The sequence below is a fragment of the Grammomys surdaster genome, unplaced genomic scaffold (assembly GCF_004785775.1).
Source record: "Grammomys surdaster isolate TR1022 unplaced genomic scaffold, NIH_TR_1.0 130, whole genome shotgun sequence".
NCBI lineage: Eukaryota > Metazoa > Chordata > Mammalia > Rodentia > Muridae > Grammomys > Grammomys surdaster.
The window spans coordinates 15,512,700-15,522,435 of record NW_021604588.1 but is presented as its reverse complement, the minus strand read 5'-3'; the positions used below and the strand labels follow the sequence as shown (position 1 = coordinate 15,522,435).

At 41.3% G+C, this 9,736-nt stretch overlaps 1 long non-coding RNA gene and 1 pseudogene across 1 annotated transcript; both read right to left on the bottom strand.

Moving 5' to 3' along the window:
- Positions 1-2,635: 2,635 nt before the first annotated feature.
- Positions 2,636-2,998, bottom strand: LOC114612806 (annotated as a pseudogene).
- Positions 2,999-4,013: 1,015 nt separating this feature from the next.
- On the bottom strand, positions 4,014-5,320 carry LOC114612864. The gene is made up of 2 exons (XR_003710094.1): positions 5,026-5,320; positions 4,014-4,124 (listed from the first exon to the last, which is right to left on the bottom strand). It is a non-coding gene; the product is annotated as an uncharacterized LOC114612864 (long non-coding RNA).
- Between the last annotated feature and the right edge of the window lie 4,416 nt (positions 5,321-9,736).

Sequence of the window (9,736 nt, the reverse complement as noted above, 5' to 3'; positions counted from 1 at the left end):
CCCCCCCCCCAAATGGGGTAAGAAGATAACATCTGAAATGTAAATAAAATATCCAATAAACATTTTTTTTAAAAAAAATAAGAATGTGTATTACAAGGGAGAGAAAATACAACTGCTTTTCACTAAAGGAGCAATTTAATCATGATGATGAACTACATCTTCTGGAAGCTTTGAAAGTGTCTTGGAAAATATTATTCCTATGAACCTTTACTGTATAAAAAAAAAATGAGCTTCACACAACCAAGCAATTGAAAACATCACAAGTAACTTTCACTCCGTCACAAAAAAAAAAAAAATGTGGCAAAAAATAAAAGCATAAAGTCAGAGCCAACTTGCATGGCAGTTTAGAGAAGACCTTCATCCAACCATAACATTCCTGAAATACATGGGCTAGAATTGTACCCTAGGCTGGGACTTGGGAAAAGACTGCTCTGGAAGGCAAGACTTCACTTCCCTCCCACCTTGTTTGATACCCTGAGCCACCATGGAAAGAAACCCAGGTTAGCATTCTTGAGAGAGAGAGGCCAGATGTACAAAGAGCTCCTGTCATATTAGCACCATATGGGAAGCCCAGGGCCTTGGTTCCAGACACATGAAAAAGGTGAAAGAGTGATCACTGCAAATCTTAGAACAGTCATTGGCTGAATGCAACTACGTGAGTGGTTCCAGTTGACCAGAGGTGTATCAAAGGCAAGCTTAGCCCTGTACAATTCCCAGCTCAAACTGTGCATGGTAAGTGGAGGTTATCTGTAGGCACTAAGTTTGTCGGTGTTAACTAAGAAAATATGACAAAACTGTCACTCTACCCATGCTAGCCCTGGGCTAAGATGCCTTACATGTTTGGCTTTTATTGTGAAGGAGAACACCTGTCAACAAGTTTGGAATACAAACTAGATAATTTAACTGAGAGAAAGGCTTATTCTAGATCAGTTTAGCCACCACAACACAGCCACCAGACAATGGAATGAAGCTATTTTAATCCAACTCATGGCTGAAGACAGTCATGTGAGTGACCCCCAACCAGTAACTCATAGAAGACCATTCAGCTAAGTCCATAGACTAGAGAGAAATAAATGATTTTTTTGCACCATTAATGTATTACATAGTATAAAGTAAGTGTTGATCTGTTTCTACCCAAAGATGTCAACTATCACTCTAGAGTTCGCTTTAGCATTGCTGGCAGCAAGGTTCTGTTGCTGTTTTCTCCGTTTTCATTTCAGTTTTGAAAATTTATATTGGGCTGCCAGGTTTTTTTTCTCTTTCAGCTCTTTAAACATTCCCTTGGACTTTTAGTCTCATTTCTGATAAGATTAAACTTTAACTGTCTTGCTGATCGGCGGTGTTTTGCTTGTCTCTGGTTGCGTTCATTTTTCTCCTCAGTTGATTATTGATCGGCAGTGGTTTACTGATCTATGTGTGATTTTTTTATTAGACTTTATATACACTGAGTCTCCTAGACACATCATTTGTTTGCTTGGAGAATTTTTTAAACATTTTTTTTTGCATCCAATAAATGTCCATTCAATTATTTCTGGCTTTCAAACACTTTGGAGACTCTTAATTATATATTTGTAATACCACTTAGTATTAAGAGATTGTAATAGAATTTCTTTTTTTTTCTTTTTTTGATTATTTATTTATTTATTGTATATGAGTACACTGTCGCTGTCTTCAGACACACCAGAAGAGGGCATCAGATGCCTTTACAGATGGTTGTGAGCCATCATGTGGTTGCTGGGAATTGAACTCAGGGCCTCTGGAAGAGCAGTCAATGCTCTTAACCTCTAAGCCATCTCTCCAGCCCCTGTAATAGAATTCCTGCTTGTTTTTTTTTCTTTCTGATATTAGACATGATAATTCCTGTTAACCTACCTTCAAATTAACTCTTTGTTGGTTGGCAGTGTAAAATCTTCTGATAGCCTATTTCCTTATTTTTCACTTAAAATACTGTTTCTTTTTTAAAAATTATTTATGTTTTATGTGTATTGGTGTTATATCAGCATGTATGTCTGTAAGAGGGTTACAGACAGTTGTGAGCTGCCACAGGGTTGTTGGGATTTGAACCCTGATCATTTGGAAGAACATTCTGTGCTCTTAACCACTGAGCCATCTCTCCAGTCCCCAAATAATACATTTCCTATTTCTTAGAATTTTTTTCAAAAAAAGTTTTCACTTCCATATCAGTATAACCTATTTGTTCATTATAACTGCTTCCCTCTAATTCGTTGGAGTAATTTAACTTCTTTTTTGAGACAGAGTCTTGCTCTGGAGCTCTGGCTGTCCTGGAAGTCACTGTAAAGATCAGGCTATCCTTAGACTCACAGAGATCCACCTGCATCTGTCTCTCAAGTGTTGAGATCAAGGGTGTGGGCCACTACTTCCAGTTTATGAAGGAATTTAAATTTTATTTCAGCTAATTCTAAAATGTAGATCATCCCAAAGATGTCTTATTATTCATGGCTTTTTTTCTTTTAAAATTCCATTTTTCTAATTATTTACAATCTGATAAAGTTTATTTCTTTTGTGAACATTTATAGATTATAGGAAGTTTTGTATTGTCTTTTCCTTTTCTTTTTTTTTCTTTTTTGATTCAAGAAAGTTTTATTTTCCCAAATGTACAGCTGATTGAACCTGTTCATGCATCTTTACCAGCATCTGGGGCGTCTCCACCCTTTGTGTTTCTGGTGTAAATTCCTTGGGCTCTGTGCTTTGAAACCAGCTTGATAATTCCTTTACTAAGTAGCTCCTGATGGTCTGCCCTGGCCAGGGAACCTGGAATCTTCAGTCCCTCAGAGACCACAGCTGGAGTACTAAGCTTGTAGTTGGGAACTTCCTTACAGAGTTTGTCAAACAGGATGAGATTGATCAGCTTGTCCTGAACTTTGTCTTTGGACCACTTCTTCTTTTTGCCCTTGCCACCAGATTTATTTACTGGGTCTTTGTCTTTTTTGGCTGAATTTCTGGCATCTTTCTTCTTCTTGTCATCTTTGGGCGGCATAGCGAAGCTCAGAGAGTAGTGTGGACCACTGCAGTCTCACTAAAATGTCAGAGGTTTGGGAGGAGGTATTGTCTTTTTCTAAAGGAGATTGTTAAAAGATTCTAAAGGCTAAGGTTAATTCTCAATCTGATTACATTAAAATGCCTAGTCAGGGAGTATCTGATGGTATTTCCAGAGACAGACCATTAAGGCTTTCAACTAATCAGTGGAATGATTCCTTAATGGACTTCTCGTCTTATCATACTGAAAAGTAGGATGCAGGGCCCAGTGGTAGAAGCCATCTCACCAGCCCCTAGAGTTAAATTTTAGTCATCATTTTCTAGTGCTATGGCCATATTTAAATATGCCTAATCAGAACTGAGATATGTTACAAAGTTAAAGTAAATTTTGGAATTCAGAGACTTCATATGAAGAAAAGGGTGTAAAATAGTTCATTAATAGTTTTACATTTATTACAGGTTGAAATAACTCTTTGGGTAGATTGTGTTAAATAAAACCAACCTGCTCTATCACAGTTAACCTGCTGCAGCAGCAGGCAGTGGTAATACAAGGCAGGACAGAAGATTCTACAGCCTATAGGAATTCATTTTGTCAGACTTCAGTAACTTGATAGCTATCTGCTTTTGTTGAGACTCTGATAGGTTAAGGTTAGTCTTGGGGGGAGGGTGTCCAACTGTATTATTCGATCTTTCTCCATTGGGTTTTGCAGAAATTGTTTTTCTAACTATGACAAAATACTTGAGAAGTGGGGCTGGAGGGGCATGGCTGGAGGGGTGTGGCTGGAAGGATGGCTCAGAAGTTAAGGTCACTTGCTGCTCTTCCAGAGCAGAAGAATCTGGATCCCAGCACCCACACTGGGTGGCTCATAACCACCTCTAAGTTCAATTCCAGAAGATGGAACATGCGCCCTCTTCAGGCCTCCAGAAGCATTGCATGCACGTGGTAAACATACCCACACATATACAACACAGAGATAAATAAAATGTTAAGAAAAAAGAAAAACAACAAAGGCAACTTAAGGAGGAAAGAACTTCTTTTGGGCTCACAGTTTGATGGCACGGTCCATTTTGCTGGGGAATGTGTGTTGGTAAGAGTGTAAGGTCGCTGCTCACATCTGGTCAGTGGTCTGAAATCACAGAAAGATATGTTCTGGCTTGCTTTCTGTTTATTCAGTCCAGGACCCCAACCTGTAAAATAGTGCTATCCATGTTCAGGGTGGGTCTGTTAAATTCTGGAGATATCCTCATATCCAGAAGTGTATTTCTGTGGCAATTCTAACTCTCATCAAGTTGACAGTCAAGATTAACCATCACAAACTCCTTGAACATCCCCCAAAGTACTGACAGTGACCAGTCACAGGAAGCCCAGCTTCTCCCACATCTAGTTTTCAAGTGCACTTTATACCTAGATTGCATCAGCTTACTGGAACCAGCATATCAAGCCTCCTTTATTCAGGTCATGGTTTTTGTTTTGGTATTTTTAATAGATATACTTCGTTCTTTTTCATTGGGTTGGTTTAGTTTTTTGAGACAGGATTTCTCTCTGGGCAGCCCTGGCTGTCCTGTAAGTTACTCTGTAGACCAAGCTGGCCTCAAACTCAGAGATCTGCCTGTGTCTTTGCCTCCTGAATGTTGGGATTAAAGTCATGTGCCACCACTACCTGGCAAGATGTTCTTTGTTCTTATACCCTGAGCCACATGAGGACAAGTGCCATAGAAACTATATTAACCTATTGGTGGTTCAGAGTGCACAATCACTGGAAAGGAAAGCTATTCTGTATTTACTTTTTTTTTTTTTTGAGATAGAGTCTTAGTATGTAGCCCTGGCTACCCTGCAACTGCCGGCATGAAACTCACAAAGATCTCCCTGCCCCTGCCCCTGCCCCTGCCCCTGCCCCTGCCCCTGCCCCTGTCTCATTGCTGAGATTAAAAGTGTGTACCACCATCCCCAGCCTCATTTACAGCCAATATTATCATAGCACAATCATGATCAGAGAGGGCAACCAGCTCTCCCAATAGACAAGGCACCTTTAAAGACTTGCCCTAAGGATATCCTGGTAACTGCTGTTTAGGGAAACATTTCTTCCTAGAGGGAGGCTCACGAGACTCAGAAAGTAAAGATCTTCACGTTTCTGGGAAAGCTGAAACTTCAGGATTCACAGAGGTCTCCTCCACAAGGATTTAGAGACAACACAAAGATGGAGGTGCCTGAGGGAGACTTCTCAACCCAGCAAGGTGCCTGCCGAGCATGTAGAGTCCAGAACTGCAGCTTCAAAACTCAGCGTCCATGTTTGGGAGAGCTTTCAAGCGACGAAGCTGCCTGCGGGTCATCCAGGCTACTGTAAGTGACCTCAATAAACTCATTGGTTCACCAAGATGGACTTTGATACAATTGTCCCGTTGGTTCCTATCTGAGGTTGGGTCTCTGTCTGGGGTAAATAAACATTTGTGTCTTGTCATGGCTGCCAAGGGAAAGCCTCACACAGCAGTGATACAGCACTTGCCTGTATGCTGTGCTTATACTGCTCTTTCCTGAGTCCAGGATGTTGTACCTAGACCTCCTTCTGTCTATCCTACCTCTGGACCTGACCTGCACCCGCACCTGTCAGTTCCTGGTAAAATTAGAGCCACAGCGCAGTCTGAGAAACCTAAAAAAGGAACAAAAATCTCTGTGCTCATCCAGGCAATAATACTTGAGAGGTTGGATTCAGGGAAATTTCAACCGCAGAAGTTGTTGCAGAGCAGACCCAATCGTGTAGCTGAAGCAACACAATGCATGACTGAGTGAGATGTTGTTGAAGCTCACCATGGGTTTTTAGTTTGTTTTCAAGATGAGAATCTTGCTATATGGATCAGGCTGGCCTCCTCCCTTGACCTCCCAAGTGCTTGGATTGTAGATGTGTGCCCCCAAGACCAGCACACACTGCCTTTATAAAGGACTTCCAAAGGCCAGAAGGTCACGTCAAGGTTAAGGTGAACAAGCTGGTCTACATCTGCAAAAGAAAAGGTGATGGGGAAAGGAAGAGAGAGAGGGAGGGGGAAGGAAGGAGGGAGGGAGAGAGGGAGGGAGGGAGGGAGGAAAAGAGGGAGAGAGGGAAGGAGGAATTTTCTCATGATAGGACAGAGATCTCATTAGAAGGTTTACCACTCAAATTCTACAGTGTTCTGTTCCCCAGGAAAACAAATATGAGGAACAGTGAGATAGCTCAGTAGGTAAAAACATGCATTGCAAAAACCCAATAACCATGGTTTGATCCCTGGAATCCATGGTGGAAGGAGAGAATCAGCCAACCAAAAGTTGCCCTCTGTTGATCTCTGCATACATGTGGGTGTATGCACATATAAACATGTGTGTACATATACAATATGTACATGTACAATAATAATAAAATCTTTTTAAAAAGGAAATAAAACATGAAACTTATGTAGACCATGTGAAATGATCTAGCAGTGTCTGTTACACGAGGAACATCTTCCATTGGCCAAAGCTGAAAACTCTAGAAAATAGTGTATTGACTTATATTTTACTTCAAGAAATTGCCATAGTTTTCTTTATTGATTACCTTTATTAAACCAATAAGTTTAGTTACAGGAATGGGCTTTTCTGTAATGTAAAGTTTCTCTAAATGGAAAAATAAAGATTCTGCTTTTAAATCTTAAATGATACTTAAAAATTGTGATGGAAATAAAATGGCAAAGCAGTTTTTATAGAGACACTAAACACATCTAATTACTGAGCTAAAGACTCTTGTGAAGAAAAGATGTAACACTTTAAACTTTTTTACGTATGTCTTCTAAAATTTTTAAATTATATTTGTAACTGGTAATTATATTTTTATTGGACATCCTATTCTGAGGAATCAGAAACAAGGGAAGTAGCTGGTCACATATTGAGCCTGCCTTGAGTCAGTTGAGCCTGCTGTCATTCATCCATCCCTTCAAGTATGCTGTACCACTTCATATTCTGTGGGAGTTTACATTGGAATGGACTTCCACACTAGTCCTCAAAACCTCTCATTATCCCCATATATAATGGCTCATTGCTCAATCTCTGCAAGGGCCTTATGGTTCATTTGCAATTCTATGTGCATGCACCAGCCAAAATGCAGACACCACAGGGATGTGTTTTGTCCCTTTATCTGTATCACTTGTGGTTGTATTCTACCTTCAAAAACATATCTTCTCACTGTTGGGGAGAGATGCCTCAGCAGTTAAGAGCACAAACTAATTTTGTGGAGGACCAGAGTTCAGTTCCCAGCACCTATATCAGGTGGCTCACAACTTCTGAGAACTCCAGCTTCAAGGGACTTCATGCCCTAGACTGGTCTCCACAGAAACCTGTATTTACACACACATACTCAAACACAGAGACAAACACACATACACATAATGGAAAAAAATAAACCTTTCTTTAAAATGTGTTTTCTCTTTCTCAGCTCTTGGCGTTTTTTCCTCCACAGTGCCTTTGGTCTTCCCAGCAAGCTTGGGAGGACATCCCTGGCCTTGCTGTCTTTTTGAATGAGAACAGTTTTGGGGATAACACCATTCAGACAGGTCTCCTTCATAAAGTTAGTCTGCCAAGCTTAACCTTGACCACAATTTTATAAAGATTCAGAGACATAGGAAAATTAGTGACTCATTATCTTTAACTAACTCCAAGTCCAGGCCTTCAGCTGGCTAGTCCAGGCCTTCAGTTGGCTAGTCCAGGCCTTTAGCTGGCTAGTCCAGGCCTTCAGTTGGCTAGTCCAGGCCTTCAGATGGCTAGTCCAGGCCTTCAGATGGCTAGTCCAGGCCTTCAGATGGCTAGTCCAGGCCTTCAGATGGCTAGTCTGGACCTTTGTTTGGCTAATCCAGCCTTCAGCTGCTAGACAAGGTCTTCAGATGGCTAGTCCAGGCCTTCAGATGGCTAATCCAGGCCTTCAGATGGCTAGTCTGGACCTTTGTTTGGCTAGTCCAGCCTTCAGCTGCTAGACCAGGCCTTCAGCTGGCTAATCCAGGCCTTCAGCTGGCTAGTTCAGGCCTTTGGCTATCTACTTTCCCTGCCTCTGCTGCTGTTGTTCTGCTAGGGAAGCAGTTTCTATCTGAAAACGCAATGGACAAAGCTGGGCAGCCAGCCCCATGGAGACTGAGCTGCACAGACCACACCCTGAAATCTGTTTTGTTGCAAAACACCAAATATTTGGCTTCAGTGAAAATAGTGCCAAGATAAATTCGGCCCACCAGGAAACAGGAACCCAATCACACAGCCGTGTATTGGTGGCAATTGCAGATGTTTGAGTTTCTTTCTGTGTATGATTAAAACATAGGATAATATTTGTCAGAGCTGAACAAATAGTGCATGCTGGCAGGAAATATGACCTTGTATTCGGTTCACTCCCAAAGAAAGTGCACAGTGACAGGACTTTCTTAACTATGGGGAGGGAATTAGCCCAACTAGCCCAGCCCAATACAAATCACCTATGTTCCTCAGAACAAGAAGTTCCCTGATATCCACTTCTACCTTCAAACCCTTTCTTGAAAATCTCATAGCTGTCTATGTTTCTACTATGTCTAAATTCTTGTCTTTGTATTCAAGGGTGTTCATAATCCTCACCACCTGGTTTGTCTTCCTTCAGTGTTTACAAGCCTTCAATGTGGTCAGAGGAAGTCTCCTTACTTTTTTTCCCCAGTACTTTCTGCCTTTAATCTTAGCACTTGGAGGCAGACACAGGTGGATCTCTGTGAGTTCTAGGTCAGCTTGGTCTACAGAACAAGTTCAAGTACAGCCAGGGCTCTGTAGAGAGACCTTGTCTCATAAATCAATCAACCAATCAATCAAAAACATTTTTCTAGTCTTACTAAAAGAAGTATGGTACTTTTAAATTTTTTAAATAATATCTTTTAATTCTGTGTATCTGCATACATGTCTGTGTGCAGGTTTGTGCACATGTCTGCAGGTCAGAAGAGAGTGTTGAATCCCCTGCAGCTAGAGCACAGGCAGTTGTAAGCACCCAACATTGGTGCTAGGAATGGAACTTAGGTCCTCTGCAAGAGCAGTATGTGCTCTTAATGTCAAGCCATTCCTCCAGCCGTGTGGCACTTTTGGCTGTTAAAATAGTCTATAGTGTAGCTTGGACCTGTTAGCTAAGAAAAGAGGTTTTGGTCTGTTAACAGAAAAGCATTCTGACAGACTAGAATAAAGAGCATTCTGCAAGATTCTGCCTTGACTATTTCCGGGGTGACTGGTAAAGAGCTTCCATGTCAGGAGGTATGGTCATCAGACCATGGATAATGAACATACAGGAGGAGTGGGATGTTCGTGGGGGGCGGTTCTCATCACCCTCTGAGCTCTCAAGAGCCTTGACAGCCCCTCCCTCAACGTCTGCCAGATAGTAATCTCAAACCCCACAGAATTCATCTCTCTACGGCCTGCCCTCACTTAGCCTGTGCCCTACTGTGCTCCTGTGTTGTCCTACTGTGTTTTTATAGCCTCAGTACATTCCTGATCCTCATGGAGCCTGGAAATGATTTTCTTTTTGCTTTTTAAATTTTTTGAAATAGTTTGATAGTTTATTTGATGCATTTATTTTGTACACTGTGTTGTGTCTCTTTGATTAAGAACAAGTGCTTAACAATTAGAATTATAGCTTCATAGGGAGCTCAAAACCAGTCTGGGATATACAAAACCCTGTTCAAAAAATAGAAAGAAAGAATGGAAGGAAGGAAGGAAGGAAGGGAGGGAGGGAGGGAGGGAGGGAGG